This window comes from Protopterus annectens, chromosome 8.part0, assembly GCF_019279795.1.
Source record: "Protopterus annectens isolate FY-2018-M chromosome 8.part0, PAN1.0, whole genome shotgun sequence".
Taxonomy (NCBI): domain Eukaryota; kingdom Metazoa; phylum Chordata; order Ceratodontiformes; family Protopteridae; genus Protopterus; species Protopterus annectens.
This window is the reverse complement of record NC_056741.1, coordinates 1885946479-1885966916: the sequence shown is the minus strand read 5'-3', so window position 1 is coordinate 1885966916 and position 20438 is coordinate 1885946479.

Genomic DNA, 20438 nt, shown 5'->3' with positions numbered 1-20438 from the left:
CATGCTACTGTGCCAGGGATGGTCTGCTCCTCTCCCCTGTACGCTTTTAAATATTAAATAAAACACTATGTTTTCCTCGTGCATTTTTTAGGCATTGCCAAACTGAAAGTACTTCTGACATAGCAAATCAAAACCAGGAAAATCTAAAGGTGTTACTGCTCAATGCTAGGAGTCTGAACAAAAACTCCACTCCTTACAAGCTCTCCTCACTATAGAGAATGCTGGCATCTGTGCGGTCACTAAGACATGGTTTAAAGCTGTGGAGAGCACACCAGCAGTGGAACGTTATAATGCCTTCCACACATTTAGACCAGCTACTACACAGACAGGGACTAAAGATGGAGGTGTCTCAGTTTACAACAAAAGTAAATATACCTCAATGTTGACAAACAGGACAATGCACTTGAGCTTCTCCACATTCAAATCACCACAGGCAAATCCCATACCACTTCCTTGCAAGCTATAGGTTTCAACTTTTGGTAAACATTCTTAAAATATTAAAATTAAATTCTTAAAATATTAATATTAAATTAAAATACTCCACTATGATAGTCTTGAAAGATGCATTCATACTCGGCTCCTTCACTACCTCATTTCCAATAACCTTTTTGCCAGCTCTCAACATGGTTTCAGACCCCACCAAAGCACCACTATTGTGCTCCTTAACTTTTCCTGTACCATCAATAAACTCCATAATGAGGGCAAATTTGTCTCTGCAGTCTTCTTAGGCATTTCCAAGGCCTTTGATACAGTCTCACAACATAAACTGTTAAATGTCCTCTCTAACCTAAACCTACATCCATCTGCTGTCCTCTGGTTTCAAAGTTACCTAAAAGAATGCCAACAGGCAGTAATATTGCAACATAATCTCTCTGCCCTTCTCCCAGTCATGCTTGGAGTACCACAAGGTACAATTCTTGGCCCACTTCTATTCATCATTTTCACTAATGATCTAAACACTGCCAGTCCACTAGCAACGATAGTCCAGTAGGCAGACAACTCTACCCTTATTTGCCATGCTCCAACACTTCAACAACTCCAGCAAATCACACAAAAAATCACACAAAAAATCCTTCTCTGAAATTGAATCTTGGCTATCAGAATCACAGCTTATACTCAACTCCTCCCCAAAAAATAAACTCATAGTCTTCCAACCCTCCAGAGCCTCCTCCACTACCACTTTCTTCATCACTGCTAGTAATAGCACCATAATCACTCCTGACAAACAAACCAAACTGCTAGGTATCACCCTTGACAAAAAGATTTGACCTTCATGTCTCAAACTATTAAGAAAGTTCACAAAAATTGGTATTTTGTACAGGAACAAAAAATATCTAACCAACAACACTAGAACAACTATCGCCAGAACTCATATTTTATCAACTCTCCTATATGCTTCTCTAATCTTTATTAATCTAAAAAAAACAGATCTAAAGTTACTTCAGCAATGTTACAATAAAATAGCCAGATTTGCTTCTGACTCCCCAAATCATATGCACCACTGCTAGAACTCCCACAAATTCTTTTGTACAATCAGCTAACCATGGCAACATATTGTATCAGGCCGGCAAAACACCTGCACTACAAAACATTCTCCAAACCTATTCAACCAGCCATTTCCTCCAACCAACTAATACTTGCTTACTACAGGTAACAAAATCAACAAACACTGCTGGAGACTCCTTATTCTCCCACCATGTGGTCCTACATGAACATGAAGGTCCTACCAAACACCCTGATATTGGGCGATGGAAAAATACTCGAGTACAAATTCCCAGGCCCAGCGCTTCCTGGAATTCATCAACTCAAATGCCCTGGATCAGCTGGTAAACTCCCCTACCAGAGGTGAAAACATATTGGACCTGGTCATCACCAACATGGGCAACAGGTGGTCCACACTGGAGGTCAACCCATCACTGGTTAGATCAGACTATAAACTAATCACTCTGGATGTCCACACCCCACCACCACCCCCAGCTAAGTAAACCACAGTAAAAAACTTTTCTAAATCAAACTTCACCTTACTTAAGACAGAAGTGGTAAGTTTCACAGCCCCCACGCTAAAGGATAATGCTGCCCAAGATGCAGAAACCTTTACAAATGCACTCTGTGAGCACCTTCAAGGATGCATGGATCATGCCATCCCTAGCAAAACCAAGACTCACTCATCTAAGAGAAAGAAACCAGTTTGGTGGACCCCTGCAATAAACAGGCTATACAATAGAAGGAGGAAATTAGTTCAGAAAAAAAGCAAATCCCAAGAAGGAAAGACATCCCTGATCAGTATCTGTAAGAAACTAAGGTCTCTCATAAAATCATCCAAGGCTAACTTCGAAAGAAAAATAGCCAAGGATTCAAAAGATAACCACAAAGCCTTCTTTATCTATGTTAAGAATCTAAGTGGCAACCCACAGATATGCACTGAACTAGTGCAAAATAGCACAACATATACTGAACCTACTGATATTGCCAACATCACCCCCTCTCACCTCCAAAAGGGCCCACAACAATAACGGAAAAGTGTAGTGTCCCAAAAACCACAGACGCACAGGTGAAAACAGCCCTTTCAAAAGCCAAAAACACAGCATCAATGGGACCAGATGGTGTCCCAGGCTGCGTCTTGCACAAACTACAGAATGAACTAACCCCCCCACCTAAACACGCTGTTCAACCTCAGCCTCTCCACAGGCTACTTGCCCATAGAATGGCGCACAGCAACAGTTATTCCTCTCTACAAAGGAGGGGTCACAACTGACCCTGGTAACTATTGCCGTATAAGCCTAACTAGCCTGGTCTGCAAGGCTATGGAGCGCATCTCCATGGAACTCATTAACAAAGACATTGGGAACCTCCAAACACTTGACCCGACCCAGTTCAGCTTTGTTAAGGGCAGATCATGCCTACTAAACCTGGTTGACTTCTTTGAGACAGTCACCAAGGCCATAGATGAGGGAAAGGTGGTTCACACAGCCTACCTTGATCTCGCCAATGCTTTCAACACCATTCCCCACTTGGGTATTACAGAAAAACTCACCAGCCTGAACATAAACCCCAACGTCACGAGATGGGTTGCCAACTGGCTTACAGACAGAACTCACACGGTAAGAATAGCGGGCTCCAGGTCCAACTCTAAACAATTCACAAGTGGTGTCCCACAAAGCTCGGTCCTGGGACCCCAACTGTTCGGCATATACTTCTCAGAAGTACAGGCAAAATACAGGATGACTATGGCTAACCAAGTTTGCCGATGACTGCAAACTGGGAGCCATAATTGACTCTCTGGCTGACACGGACATCCTCCTAAAGGGCCTTACTGAGATGGACACCTGGTGTCAAAGTCATGGACTCAAACTAAATGCCATTTGGGAAAAACAAAACACCCACGAATTACCACATAGGTGGCAGCCCCCTTAATACAGAAGAGGTTATAAGAGATCTGGGGACCCAGGTAGATAGTAATCTCTCCTTTGACAATCATATTGCCAAAGTAGTTAGGAAATCCTTCTATGTGGCCCATCTAATTACTAAAGGGTTCGCATCTAGAAATAAAGAGGTTATAGTGCCCCTCTACTCGTCACTCATTAGACCCATCATAGAGTACAATGTCCCATTTGAGATGTACCTCACAGGACACTTCCAACAGCTGGAAAGACTACAAAAGTACCTCACCAAGAGGATTACTGGTCTCAAACTTATGTCCTATGCAGCCCGACTGAAAAAACTCCGGCTGTACTCAGTGGCATATCGCTTACTCAGGGGTGATCTCTGCCTGACTTACAAAGCCACGTCCAACTCAGAATTGATGGACATGCTCCACCTAATGAAATCCAAGTCACTGCGAGCCACAAGCTCTAGTGAGCTAAACCTCACCACAACAATAAATAGAACATGCTGGAGGGATAGATTCCTGTCACAAAGACTCCCCATGCTTTGGAACAAAATTCCAGATTACATCAGGCAAAGCCCCTCACTAACATTCTTCAAGAGAAACCTTGACGAGTGGATAGGTAGCAGAAAATACACCCCTGGGATCACTTCATTGGCTCTGCTTGACAGAGGATCAGTTAATTAATCAATGGGGTGGTGAAAGCCACCACACTCTGGCTAGGCTTATAAATGCCCTCGGGCAGATAGCCTAGCATCTACCTACCTATGAACCTATGTAGCAAAGCATTGGAACTTACTTCCCTCTAACATTAGAACCACCACTAACTGCAAAGAGTTCAAACACCTGCTCAAAAACTTCCTTGCTGATTCTTGGCTTTGTACATGTACTACTCCTGCCTGGTTCAGCTAAAAGCCTTCTCAAGTATAAAACTCTCTGTAATATGTGCTATCAAATTATCAGCATGTCATTTCTGAGTACCTTAAGTATCCTGCAGATTTTTGTTAGATTCTAATCCTTCTATTTTTGTTCCTGTTACTAATAATGTATATTATATTATACTGTGCATATGTAATAACTGTAATATCTCTGTACTGTTATGTATTTCTATTTGTGGAGCTTTTCTCTGCTGAAAATGTGTTATTTAACCCAGTTGGACTATCCTGGTAAACAAATGCTAAATAAATAATAAATAAATAAATTAACTGGGAATTATACACAACACAAAACATACAGGCACAGGGATCCCTGGATTTTGTAAATACAAACCCTGGACCAAAATGGCAATACACTGCCAGCGTGTAAACATACTGGATCTAGTCCTCACTAATATGGAAGAGTGCTGCATACCCCTTAGTGTAATATCTTCTCTGGTAAGGTCAGACCACCAAATCATCCCCTTTGAAGTAAAAATAAAACCTGGAACCCCAGCTAACCCTGGAATATTCAGGAACTACTCTAAGGCTAATTTCCTACTATTAAGTGATAACCTGACAAGATTTCAAGCCCCCATAAACCCTGAGAACACTGCTGCCTACACGGAACTATTCATAGAAACCCTATACAAGCATGTTAATAGCTGCATAGAGGCAGCTGTACCCACCAGGAAGAAGTGCAGAACTAACTTAAAAAACAGGCCACCCTAGTGGAATCACAGCCTCAATAGGCTGTATAACAGAAGGAAGAAAATCATGACAGAAATTAGGAGGTGCAGCACCCAGCAGGATAAATGCATTCTCATCAAGCTGAACAGACAACTCAGAGGACAAACAAAGTCTACCAGTCAGATTTGAGGTAAATTTGGTGCCCCAGGTCAAGGACAATGACAAGGCATTATTTAGCTTTGTCTGCAACTTCAAAGGCAGTACACAATTGTAAGTGGAGCTCATTGTTAATGGAGCCACCTATATTGTGTCAGAGGTAGGCTCACTGGTGCCAACAATGGAAAAAATGACAGTGTAGAATTCTCAAGACATGGAAACATTCCCAGGCTTAGGGGGAGGATGCCCCCTTTCTTATAGAAGGAAATATTAGTCCACAAAGATCACAAAAACTGAAAAAAGGAGACATAAAGATGATAAGAGTAGACCACTGAAGATAAGAAAGAAATTCTGTATTGTTACTATTACGCAAGAATCTCAGAATTTCCAGACAGAAGAAATATATAAAGATTAAGAGAAAAATTAGAGGAAAGAAAAATACTGCACAAGAAAACTGTCAAAAGCTTCAAATGCAAACTTGTGTTCATTAATACAACAGATTTATGTAAACATTATATAGACCAAGAAACCTTGCACTGTTTGGAAAAAGAAACGACCGAGGAAGTAGGAAAATATAAAGAACAAAATCTAGACATTTTTGAAAGCTAAGAAAGAAATATGGACAAGGGAAAGAAAGAGAGATCTGATATGGTGCAATATTTACGGAAAGGAGAAAGCTGAATTAATCAATACAAAAAAAGCAGCCCCAAACATATTCAAAGAGAAATACAGGCAAAGGCATGCAGATATGGCAAATGTTGCAATGCAAAAAATAAGATCACAGAGAGGGAATGTAGAATAGAAGATTTGTAAAGTAGAAGTTAAAAAAAAAACAGAAGTGGAAGTTATGGAATACCTGCAAAGTAAAGGATTTAGTGTTGAAAGACTGGCTATATCACAGCATGATGGAACGATCCCCCCAAGTAAGGAGACACAGGAGGATCAGGAGACATCTGAAGAAGAAATATGGACATGGGAAAGAAAAGGATGTTTAATATGGTGCAATATTTATGCAAAGGAGAAAGCAAAACTAATCAGTAGAAAAAGAACAGTACAGAAGATATTTGAAAAGAAATACAGGAAAGGGGATCCAGATAAGGAACATTTTACAATGCAAAAAATAAGAAAACAAAGAGGAAAAGTAGAAAACAGGATCAGTAATGGAAAAGTTAAAGAAACACAAACTGAGGGCTTATGGATTACCTAGGAAGTAAAGGATTTAGTGTAGAAAATCTAACTCTGATAACACCACAGCAGGATAGAGCAATGGATCCCCAAATTAAGGTGAAACCAGTGGAACGGGAAACATCTGATCAGTTGCCATGTGAAGATACTTTGAAGTCTTCCACAGGAAACCACTACAAAAGTTCAGTTGGAGCTGCACAGCAAGGGAAGGGACAGGAAACTGTGGCAACTCTAACACAGTCAATGTTCTGGAGTGATAGACCAATGAGTTCCTATACGAAAGAGCAATGAATGGCACAGGATGAAACTGAAGAGAATTTGGAACAGCAAGATGCTCTGGAACTTTCTGTGGAATGTCTGCAGGAAATGGAGAACAAAGAATGTGCCCTCAGTTTAGAAGAAAATGACCTAAGAGAGGAGTTGCTTGATTTACTAGAGATGTACAAACATGTTAAGATCAATGAAAGAAATAGACTACAGAAAGTCAAATCCCAAAAGTTAGAAGTTTGATAAAACAAATGAATACAGAAATTAAGACTGTTCATAGAAATTCATATAATATAACCAAACTAAACAGGATATAAAATCAATAACAGATAAACTCTTACCAAAAAACACACACAGGGCAGTAAGGGAAAGGAAGGCGAGAAATCAAAGGCCATCATGGAAATATCGAATAGAGAAAACTATAAGGCAATTAAGACAAGAAGTGTCACTGTTAGAAGAGTATAGAAGAAGGGACAGATCAACACAAATACTCAGAAAGATAGACATAATAAAAGCAATGTGCAGTATCAGAACAGATCAGGATCTATCGTACACTATCACAAATAATAAACTAAAAATAACATCATGGACAGAAAAACAAAGAAGATATACACATAAATATAAAGGAAAAGTACAAAATAAGCAATTTATTGATGGCCCAAAAAAGTTTTATAGAGAACTGGGAAACAAGGCAAAAAGAATTGAAACACTACCAAAAAAAAGAAGAAATACATGCATTTTAGAGAAATATCTATGAAGATCCTGTAGAACATAACAAAGATGCTAAATGGATAGAAGAAGTAAAAGAAAGAATAAGAAGTTTAAAGGTAAAGGATATGAAAATGGGATGAAGTAGCCAGAGAGATTGAAACAACATTAAGAAAAGCCTCTAATTGGAAAACTCCTGGCCCAGGTGCAGTACTTAACTTTTGGCTAAAAGTATTAACATCTTTGCAAAAAGATTTAGCCATAAGTAAGACATATTTGTATGTGCACCCTGAACAGACACCAACCTAGTTAAGAAAAGGAAAACAATACATCTACTTAAGAGCAAACTTGAAAGCTATCATAAAAACAATAGACCAGAAACTTGCCTTCCGACGATGTATGAACTAAACACTGGAATTGATGCCGATAGAGTTTATAGTCATTTAGAAGAAAACTCAATCATGGCAATAGAACAAAAGGATAACAAAACAAGCTCGTATGGAACAAATAGGTTCATAGGTTCATAGGTGTATACTAGGCTAATGGCCCTGGGGCCTTTAGAAGGCAAGCCATAGGATTACCCTTGCATAGTGCCACCTGACCTTAGTTCCCAGTGCCTCTGTTGAGTAGAGCCACTGGTGTTATCCCTTGGGTGAATTTTCTGTTTCCCACCCACTCATCAAGATTTCTCTTGAAGAGGGTTAGTGAGGTGCTCTGCTTGACATGTATGGGAAGTCTGTTCCATAGCATAGGCAGTCTCTGGGTTATGAACCTGTTCCTCCAGCATGTTGTGTTAATTGTGATAATGAGGTTGAGGTCTCTGGAGCATGTGGTACGGAGGGATTGTGATTTCTTTAGCTGTAGCATTTCTAAAAGAGCTGGGTCAGACATGGCTTTGTAAGTCAAGCAGAGATCGCCTCTATGTAGGTGATATGAGAAGTTAGCCACCTCTGTTTTTAGGATCCCAAAGTTAGCTTTGGAGAAGTTTTTCATGGTGGTTACCTTTGCTGGGGGGGGGGGGATATGGATTTCCAAGGTGATTAGTTTGTGGTTGGATCTAACTAGGGAGGAACTGACTATTGGTGTAGAGCAACGGTCGCCCATATTACTAATGACCAGGTCAAGGATATTGCTACCTCTAGTGGGGGTAAGAACGAGCTGGTCCAGGGCATTGGAATTAATGAACTCCAGGAAATGTTGGGCAAGTGTATTGGTACATGAGTAGTTTACCCAGTTAATGGAGGGGTAGTTGAAGTCACCTAGTAAGAGAGCGTTAGGTTGGACTCTAATATTCTTCAGGGTGCTTAGGGATGTGGAGTGTGAGTCTTAGGACATGTTTGGGGACCTATAGCAGCTATGACCTGAATTGCTGTCTTACCCAATGTTAGCTGCACCTGAGGTATCTCTGATGCATTATGTTGGGCTACCAGTCTGGAGGTGTGCACATCCTTTATGAATATGGAAACACCACTGCCTTTGGAGCTTCAGTCTAAGTTCTGGGGCCGAAAGGTGTGGAATGAGTTATAGCCTGGTAGTGCAGGGGTGCTTTTTTGCTGCCTTGAACCAGGTCTCTGTTACAGCACAAATGTCAATGTTCTCCATTTTAAGGAGTGCCTCGAGCGAGTACATTTTGAGATTTAGACTTCTTGCATAGAGCAACATGACCCTCAGATTGCATTTGTTTGTAGCTGTTATGGTGGTAATTTGGTCTTTGGAACACCACCTAAAAAAGGCACTATAGGGGTGACAAGAGCCTTGGCCAGTATCCAGAAGCCCAGGGGTGACAGATGCAGGCCATCTCTGGCAAAGCATCGAGGTCTGTCAATCATGTCATCCCAGGCAGACAGGTACTGGATCCCCTTAGAATGACACCAGAAACTTAGCTAATTGTTGAAGTCAATCATTTTCTGCTTGTACTGTGGTATCATTCTGGGTGATCGTAGGATGTTGCTCGGGGCTAGGATCATACGCACCTGGGCTACATAATCTGAGAGTGCCTCCATGTCTCTTTTCATGTAGTCCAGGGAGGTACATCTCAGCTCATTCACACCTACATGTACAATGACAAAGTCATATTTGTACCTGTTGTTGAGTGACCTGAGTGCATGCGTTATGTGTCGGATCCTGGCACCTGACAGGAAGCTGACTGTTACTTTCTCCTTATTCAACCTAGTCAGTGTGCCTCACTATCGAGTCACCTATGACTAGTGTGTCGGGCATGCTGTTTTGCCTTAGGGGCTTTGGTTGAGTAGCACACTGTTTAGGAGTTTTATGTGTCTCGTGATTAGTGTTGTGTTGTGGTGGTCGAGTGCATTTCTGACTTGGAGGGCTCTGCTGCTTGGGTAGATTTTTATTGAGAGCCTCCGTGAAGGTGGGTGTTTTTTTTTTTTGTGTTTTTATGTGAAGGCAGTGATGGTGTGTGTTCCAGATGGCTATGTGTTCCATGTGGTGTGGTGTAAGTGTTGACCTTCTCCTCTTGACCAGCTAGTCTGGACTTGGCTGGATAGTGCGTTAAATAAAGTCATAATGAAGAACTGTAAAATGGGGAAGAATCTAAGTATGGCATTGACAGACTACAAAAAAGCATTTGACAGTATCTCACATTCATGGATAAAAGAGTGCTTAAAAATGTATTAGAAACACCCTACACTGATCAATTACAGTTAAGCCATGATAAAGGACAAATTATTACTCCAGGGATAAAAATTCAAAGGAGGTTATTCCAGGGTGACTCTGTCACTGCTGCTCTTTTATCTTGCCCTTAACCCATTAAGCTGTCTACTTAACAGATTAGGTCATGGCTGCAGTTTGGTTCCCAGAAAACAAGAAAGTGTAAAGTCTTCTCATCTTCTTTTTGTGGATGATTTAAAACTGTATAGTTAATTAGATGAGGAACTGAAAGCACAACTGCAAGTGATCAAAACCTTTTCAGATGATATAAGAATGTCATTTGGTCTTGATAGATGTGCAAAAGCAACCTTTAAAGCAGCACCAAGAAAACATCAGCTTGGAATAGGAATATGATATTAAACAACTTGAGCAAGTGGAAGTGTATAAATATTTGGGAATTGATGAAGGATCAGAAATAAAACATGAACAAATGCGAATAAAACGTAGTAAGGAATATTTTAGAACACTAAAATTAATACTGAAAACAGCTTTGACACCTGAGAATAAAGTCCAAGCTCTAAACCAATTTGCTCTTCCTGTCCTCTGGCTGACTAAATTTGCAGATGTTTGCAAATTAGGAGCAGTCATAGAATCCCCTACCAGCAAAAATGTTCTCTAGGAAGTGCTGACACAGACAAATAACTCATATCAGAGCCATGGCCTGAAACTAAATGCCAATAAATGTATAATAGAATCCTTTGAGATGTCATCCACCCTGGTAACTATCATATTGACAACACACCCTAAAAGTTGACCTAATTGTCAGGGACTTCGGGACACACATACACAGTAATCTAGCCTTTGACCACCGTGTGCCTACAGTAGTAAGGAAATCATTCTATGTTGTGCAACTTCTAATCAAAGGTATGGCATCTAGGTCCAAACATATCATTGTTCCACTTTATTCAGCATTCATCAGACCTATCATTGAGTACAATACCCCCTTTGGTATGTACCTAACCAGGCACATCCAACAGTTGGAACATCTACAAGGGTCCTCACTAAAAGAATGCAGGGTGTAGGTAACATATTCTGTACAGACTGCCTCACGGCCCTATCTCTGTATCCTGTCTCCTACAGGCGGTTGTGGGGAAATATGTGCATACAAGCCATTGTCAGAACCCCCTCTGATGGACCTCCTGAATATCTGCAAAACAAACAGCACCAAAAGTATTTATTATAAATACTTAAACCTTGCTTGTGTTATAAATAGGACCTGCTACAGAGACAGGTATGTATCCCAGAGACTACCCCTTCTCTAGGACAGACTCACCATCCATGTGAAGCAGATTTCTTCCCTAACCCAATTCAATTATAACTTTGACAACTTGATGAGGAACAGAAACAAGAACCCCATCTCTAGTTTGGCACCTATACCTCTAAAGGACACAGGCAGCCTGTAAATGGTTCATCTCCCAGGCTCCTGCTTGTAAATGTTTCATCTCCTGCTTGCACTTATCAAAGGTGCCAGAACTTTTCAGAGATTTGGGATGCTTAACTAGGCTTAAAAAGGACCTTGTGATCATTAGCTTAGTACACAGCTATGAACCTGTGAAGCTAAGAAGTCTATAAACTATTGATTGGAACAGATTTAACCAGTTCATTCAGGGTATAACTGAAATATCCTAGTTGTATACTTTGCCATACATGATGCCACAAATACTTTACAAATGTTCCATTTAATAACATAGATACTGATGGTTTCCATAAAAAATTCAGTCAAAGACCAATAACGTCCACAGATATTGGATGCTCTTAATTTACCATATGTAAAGATAAGGCATTTGCAATCAGAAAACAACATAACTACAATTTCTTTTTATTAACCAACACCAGACTGTTTTAGCTAAGAATTTTTTGGAAGTGCATTAATCTTTGCCTTATATATAGTGTTGTTTCTTTAAGAGGTAATTGTTTTTTGCTCCATGTGACTAAAATTTTTTTTATAAAGGAGAAGGCATGGTAGTGATTTTATACATCTGAAGAAGCAGTTCCAATACTGCAAAAGTGCTTATGATTGTTTGTCCCAATAAAATCTGTTAATTTTATGAAGAGAGCTTGGTTTCGCTTCGCCTTACTGATTTTTGCTGGACTGTATTCTTTGTGGTGTTTGGTGAAGCATTTATCCAGCACATACTGTTTTTTTTTGTTGTTTGATACAAGTTGTCTTTGACCCTAGTGCTGGAGCCATGGCTGAAGGATTTATTATATCAATTGAATTGGACTATGTAGCATGGATGCAGACTGACTGAATTACTAATGGTTCTTTTAAAGAAAGGCTGCGTTCGCTATTGCAGAGAAGTGAGAATCTGCTCTTAGGTATGTCTTTAGAACAAACAATAACTGAAAGTGATGTTGATGTGTTGGCATTACGAACCAACATGTCTAAAGTGGAGAATGCTTTGTATAAGCCGAAAAGAACACAAAATCAATGTTATCACGTAGAAGTATGTTTAGAGCTTGGCATTGTACCAAGAGGTCTTCAGGTCTTAAAAATGCCAGCTCAAGGGACTGTGTATCCAGCTCTGTTAAGTCAATGGCAGAAGCTGACTTTAGATCTTAGTTTCAATTATAAGAAATTGTTGATTGAGTTTGCACAGAAGGAAGAAAAATATTTAATTACATTTATTGAGCGGAGTGTAGTGGCCTTATATGAACAATTTTCTGCTGATATGATGAACACGATGTTTCATAGTGCATTGGATGCACTTAGTTTTTATGAACAAAAATTGATCCACCTTAAGGTTAAGAAACTTTTCAGAGATAGTAATGACTTTAAAAACGACCAGGTTTTTGCCTGGCTGAGAACTAACTTTTCTGTTAATAAGGGAGAAGCTTCAGAGGTAATGCCCGTGGTTGCTAAGCAAGCAGCTATGACAAAGATGTCAGCAACCAGGGAGGAAGCTTCTGTGCCATCTACTGACATTGTAGGAGACCTGGATGTGTCAGTAAATGTAAAATAACTGGGCGCAGGGAAGAAAACAGTAACAGTGGTAGTGGAGGTGCATTTTTCTGCCAATGGAAACAATACAAATCTACAAGAGAAGGAGTTACTAAAGTTTCCGCTAACAATAAAGCAGCAGGAGGATTTAAGGAGGTCGAGATCAACAAACAGAATCAGACACAAAAGGCAAATACAGCAGGACATAGCGGATACTCCGAGCATCAAAAAACATTGGAGAATGACTTCATTTGTAAGTTGTCTAATAGGCAGCTGACTAGAGACACAATAGCTTTATCGCAGAAAGGACTTTCATTTGTACCAATGAAAGCATATGATATTACAGAGGTAATTCTGAATTTAAAAACTTACAAGAAATGTTATGCTTAAAGACATGTTTAGTGATACTGTTGATTCAGTATGTACAAATAACTTTATTCTTAGAAAACCTAGCATATTTATACCTGATATGCATCCAATAGTGGAGGCATTTGAAAAGTTGTGTATTGATGATATGTATAAATACTGCAATACTAATAACAATAAGGAAGGATATAATAATGTGACTCATAATCAAAGAGAGGCGCTGCTGAAATTGATGCATGATGAAACTATTGTGATTCGTCCAGCTGATAAAGATGGACCAATTGCTACTATGGATTCAGACTGGTACATAAGCATGATGGAAAAAATGTTAGTTGATGGAAAGTATTATAAACAAATTAAACTTTTTGAAGTCTGTAATATGACTGAAGCTGTTAAGAGAAGGGTCAAGTATCTGTTTATCTCTAAAGCAATAGACAAGCAACTGTATGATTTTTTTGTATGTGAATAAACCCACAATACTTGTGATACAAGGTTTGCCCAAGATACATAAAGACCTTGTATGTCTGCCCTTAAGACCAATAGTATCAGGGCAAAATTGGTGTACTGAAGCTATGTCAATTTTTGTCAAGAAGAGTTTGAATTGAATAGCCATATTTTAAAGGATTATAGACAATTCTTGCAGGACCTCTATAGTTTCACTCACGCTGCCTTTAAAGTGGATAAGTGGTATTTTGTTACTTTAGACATACAGTTGCTTTTTACCGTCATTCCAAACAATATATGATTGGAATGGATGGAGAAGTTTTGTATGAAACAAACAATTTTTAAGGAGAAAATAGGTCTATTATGTTTTTGGTTGAATTAATATTATATAATAATGTGTTTTTGTTTAATAAGAATTATTATATATAGAAGGATGGCATAGCTATGGGCACATGTGCCAATAGCTATGCTGACCTTATTATGTTGATTTGGGAATTGAATAATGCTTTTAAAAGTTCCTTTGCTGTAAATGTTGTGTTTTATAAAAGGTTTGTGGATGATTTATTTATGATTTGGGATGGAATGAACAAGAGTTAGTGAATTTCATTGAGCATGTAAATAGAAGTACTACATTTCTGAAGTTTGCTGCGAGCCATTCTAATAGAGAAATTAGTTATCTGGATGTGCTAATTAAGGTGGAACAAGATGTCACTATTAACACATTACTGTATAGGAAGCCTTACCATAAAAATACCTTTTTACATCGCAGTAGCATGCATCCACATCATATTTTTAAGAATATTGTAGGGGGATAAGGTTTAAGGATATCTTGAGTAAATGCAAGGGAAAATAATTTTTTGAAAGCGATAATGGATTTAGAAGAGAGATTTGTAGCGAGAAGATATAGTAAACATAAAGTACATAGCTCATTAGAATGTCTGATTAGAAGTAGAAGAGATGAGGGGAGACCATACTTTTCATCTAATCCACCTTTATCTAAAAATAAGTATTCCAGTGATAGTAGGTGTAGAGTACCAGTGATATTTTCTAAACTCTCTGAAGGTATAACTAACATTATTAAGAAACACTGGAGTATTATGACTATGAACTCAGATCTAAAGAAAATAGTGGGGGAGGTCCCATGTTTTGTGTATAAGTTGAAAAAAATCTTTGAAACAGATGTTACATTACCCTAAGCACCGTGTAGGACCAAGTAAAATTAAATATAAGAAGAATGATAGTAATTTTTCCACCAGACCATGTTGCAGTTGTAATCATTGTGAGTATATAGATAGTTCAAGAGAATTTTTACATCCAGATCAGGATATAATATATAGGTTTAATGCTGAGGCTACATGTAATAATATGCATATAGTATACCTGACACATTGTGTTATATGCAAAAAATGTTATGTAGGGAAGACAGATAGGTGCCTGAAAGAGAATGTAAGGGAATATTTATGTACTATTAGGAATGGTACCAGAAGTAATGTTCTTGCTAAACATGTGGAAGAAACTTCCCCTGCACAAAAGTTTAAGTTTTTAGTTATAGGCAAAGTAGAAATAGGTCTAAGAGGTGGTGACATATGTTATGCAACTGAGTCTTTAGAGAGTAAATGGATAATTAGGCTCAGAGCTGATATTGGCTCAGGTCTCAATGATAAGGTCCTGATAAAACCCATGTTAAAAGCAAGCATATCCACTCCTTAGATAGAAAGACATTTTGTTGTAAGTTTTTGATATAAGCACTATATACGTATTTTATATATAGTTGTGTATGTTGTAAAAAAATTAGTTTTTAGAATATTTATATGAATTAGAGTGTTGTTTCTTTAAGAGGTAATTGTTTTTGCTCCATGTGACTAAAAGTTTTTCATAAAAGAGAAGGTATGACAGTGATTTCATACATCTGAAGAAGCAGTTCCAATACTGGAATGTGCTTATGATTGTTTGTCCCAATAAAATCTGTTAATTTTATGAAGAGAGCTTGGTTTTGATTCGCCTTACTGATTTTTGCTGAACTGTATTCTTTGTGGTGTTTGGTGAAGCATTTATCCAGCACTTATAGTTTTTTTGTTGTTTGATTCAATATTATTAGCCATTTTGTTTTATAAAAGCGAACAGAAATCATTACTTGCAAAATTCTATAACTTGGTTCATCAATTATTTGTTCAACAGATGTTATAAAATTCATATAAAATTCATGCGAAAAACTGAGTTCTCCAAGGGTTATGTTTATCTTGGAGTAGTCCCAAAATTATTCATTTGGAGACTTTGGGTTTATGGTAATTGATCACTATGGAAAAACACTGAATCACTCCTCATTGATGTTTGCAATCAGTACGAACAGTTACTGAAAAACAAGCTTATCAAAACATACAGCAATCACAAAAGACAAACACCTTCCTTTTGTGATCTTACAAGAAAAAATATTAAATTCATACCAAATTTGTTTGATTATTAATAGTTTTAGGGTTAGCCATTCAATGATACAAAAATTAGCTCTAGGTGATTCAATCACATTGACTAATGTTGCCAAAAAACGGGCATGGGTATTTTCCAGTGAAAAGTGGATTGAGGACCCGACTTCCTCTGACTACACTAGGGATCCATGCAAATGGTGGGATGGGTCTATGTGCATCTATTGCCATAAAGTTCAGCAACCCTGGGTCAATAAGCTACTGACCAGTTGGTGTCCAGTTGCCCACCGTAGGTTGCCTGGAATAGCTCTATTGAGTGAAAGCTGCACTTAAAACCAATCAATCTCCTAAACATGAAATAAGGATTGCTACACTTGGTTCACTGATAGGACGCAGTTTAGAAGTTGATCTAAGGTCAACATACACCAGACTGAAAACATGTAAGTTGATTAGTGTGATACCACAAGAGTACAAGGAAAGACTCAGGGTTCTAGCACCTCAGGAAGGAAAGGTGGAGTTGACGAAAAAGAATAAGAATGGCAGTGTCTCAAAACAGCATGGATAAGGACTATAGAATAGATATGTGGCTGGGCCACGTGTGGAAATAAGGTACACAGGAAAAGCTAAAGGTAGAATGCACAAGTCTAGAATGTTATCAAAAGAAAGGGGTCTATGAAAATATGAGTAACAGAAAAGACATACCAGGGTAAGAATAAATACTGGTTGACTAACAAAGAGGCTAAAAGAACAGCTGCAATGACAAGGAGCAAGGCATCGAAGACACTCTGCCAGCTTCAGCAGATGACACAAAGAACCTTTATAATGTTGTGAGACAAAGACAGAAAGATAAGAGAGTCATCAGGCATGCTTCATAAAAGGTGTCAGCCCACAGGACATCAAAGGCAGCTGGAAAGAATACTTCAAGCAGTTTCTGAAAGAAGAAATCCTGACAGAAGCTGACATACTCCAGACACAGCTTACAATGAAAGCAGAGGAGCCCACTCTAGAAGACATAAGTAGGACCAGCACTAAGGAAAATGAAGTTAGAGAAAGCAGCAGGCTCAGATGAGGATAAGGCAGATCTGATCAGGATGTTGGATGAGTTAGGGGAGATATGGCTTTAGGGAGTGCTCATAGCAACATAGAGAGAGAAAGGAGTATCCCAGATGAGTGGAGAGTAAGCATACTAATGCCAGTGCACAAGAACAAAGAAGACATTCTCAACTGTGGGCACAAAAGTACTGGAGAGGATGATTGGTAAATATATATATATATATATATATATATATATATGCAGAGTAGTAGAAAGATGGGAGATGAGCATTTTGTATTCAGATCAGGACGCTGCACAACTGACCCAATGTTTGCTATGAATCAGATAGCTGAGAAGAAGCTAGAGATGAGGAAAGAGTCTAATTGGGCATTCCTAGACTTAGGTAGTCATGTAATGGCCCAAAATCCAAGAAACATTAGTAGAATTGATGCAGGCTATGTAGAAGAATCCAATGACACAAATACAAACAATATTTGGAGTCACAAATGGGTTCCCAGTGTGAGTGGATGTGCATTAGGGTTCATCTATGAGCTCACTGTTGTTCATACTGGTGATGGATTACATTAGCGAACAGGTCAGAGGGGACAGATTAAAAAAGCTGCTGTATGCAGATGGTATGGCATCACAAGCAGACACTGAACAGGAAGTTCAGCAAATGATAAGGGGATCAAATGCAAAACTGAAGACACATGGGATGAAACTGAACATAGACAAGACAGTTGTCGTGGCAACAAATGGGTGAAATCAGAAAAAGAAGAAACTGATACAAAAGGTAAAATAGTGGAACAGGTAAACAGCTTCAAATTTCTGGAAGGAGTAGTACAGGAGAATGGAAATCTGAATGAGGTGGTCAAAACTAGAAACAGAGTGGCTGCAGCCAACTGGCACAGTGTGTCAGGTGTAATGTATGACAAAAAGAATGCAAAGAAGCTGAAAAGTAAGATGTACAAAACAGCAGTGTGACCAGTACTACTGTATAGTACAGAAACCTGGGCAGTAAAGGTGGAGCAGATAAGGTAGCTACAGGTGATGGAGATGAATTGCCAGAGATGGGTGGTAGGATGCATACTGTGGGAGATATGAAAAAATAAGAATACCAGAGCAGAAGCCAAAGTAGTTCTAACTGCAGAGAAGGTCAAGGAGAACAGATTATGGTGGTCAGAAATGAAGCTAGATATTCTTGTGTCCAGTGATGTCCAGTGATCTGACACCCCTCTCAACTTAAGATGAGGAACAAAAAAAGTCTTCCATTCCCAATTTGGTGCTCCTTAAACAATGAGCTTAAACTATTACCCAAAACCATATATTACCAGTAAAGATTTAAACTGAGAAAAAAATCACCATTTCCAACTTGATCTCCCTAACCTTTTTATACCCCTGAGATAGCCTGACTAACATGGCCCTTATACATCACAGTTTTATTTTAAACACTACCAATTGTTATCGCTTTCCACCAAGATATTGTCCCAGTGATCCAATTTTTGACTGTGAAAATGCTGAGGCCATGACTTTCCATTTTCCTCTGCATCACATTCAAATACTGCATTATTTCTTCTATCTCCTTATCGCCTGGTACCCAATCACTCTTCCATTTTCTGGTTAGCCCTTTGCTGTTAGTAACATCAAGCATACCAAGGCCATGACATGTTTTGGCTGATTAAGATCCCCTGTCCATTTCTTAGTTTTGTTGAGCAGCCATTCCTTTCCAACTATTTCACATTACAATGTGCCCAGATCCTGCCTGAACTTTGTTAACTTGTCATATCCTTAACACCTGCCCCTCACATCTCCAATAGCTATTTTTGCTTCTTAGGAACATATTGTTTACTCTTGTTAGTGTGTTAAAATATTTATACAGGCATTTCCATGGGCATACTCTAAATCCCCTTAATTTGGTGACATTCTTGGGTACCTCACAAATATCAGTCCCATCCTCATCTGTAATTTCTATCCCTTCTTCAACAATCCAGCTCTGCAGCTGTCTCTAAAGTATTCTTGCAAGTGAAGTACTCTCAGACCCCAGACAATGATGGTAAAATCATTTTCTGCTACTAAATTCTGTACACGTTGTTGTCACACACATATTATGTCACCTCTTTCCTCAACTTTTCCAAAAGTCTTTTACCTGGATCATATATGAATGCTTGCGGTGTATACAAAATCAGCAGTGCTACAAAGATTTTTATTACATGAACCCCTGGTCCAGCTTCCATTCATACAACTTGTCCTGGATTTTTAACCTGACCCATTCCCTGGACTTTCTATGGTAGTCTTCCGATCTTCTTACTGTCCACACCACACTGCTAAATAGTTTAGCTTGTTGTGACCACATAACAGCAGGACATCATGAAGTAATGCATAGGTATGGTCGTAGTTTACATAAATTGCTTTGGTTTTATTTTTTTAAACTCCCTTAACATGTTAAACAACTTTGGTACATCTCTTTCTGAGCTAGTGATTTATAATATTACATAATTTGCCAACATTGCATTTCCCTTCCAGTTAACTCCATTTCCACCCCTTAATTGCTGAGTGGCAGATTATTTGTGCTAAGGGCTCCAGGTACAGTGTGAACAGCAACAGGGGTCCTTGACACCCCTGCCTGGTTCCTCTCTTAGTCTTCATTTCTGGTGTTACTGTTCCATTTATTTTTAGTGCAGCCCTAGATCCATTGTATATTCCCTTCAGCAGATTCATCAGCCCAGCTGGGACTCCCATGTTTACCATTATCTTCCAAAGATAAGCAAAGTGCATGCTATCAAAGGCCTTCTCCACATCTAGCTCAAGTAGAGCAAGCTGTTGCTCTTCTTATTCTACTCTCTCTCTGTCTCTGCAACAGTATGAATTAAGTTGGTCATGAGAATATAATCAAAGTCTGCCTGCCTTTTGATGGACTTGCACTGGCCACCATTTATAATTCTTGGGAGGATTTTTGCCATTTTGTCTGTTAATATAGTGAAAAAAATATATACTCATGGTTTAATATTGTATGGGTCGATTAGGCTCAGCATTGATGGGATCCCTACCCTCTTTTAATAACTGTACTGTCATGTGCCAAGAATCTGAGATATCACATTGGGTCAGATGAGCCATTTAGAAGTAAGCTTAGTCCGAATCTCACTCCTAAGTTCCACAGGGCAACAATCCCAACCTGGAGATTTTACTTGTGGCCTGCTTTTTGAGCGATTTCTCAATCAGCTGCACATTATGGGCTTTAGGTCCCTAGCTTTTTTATCAG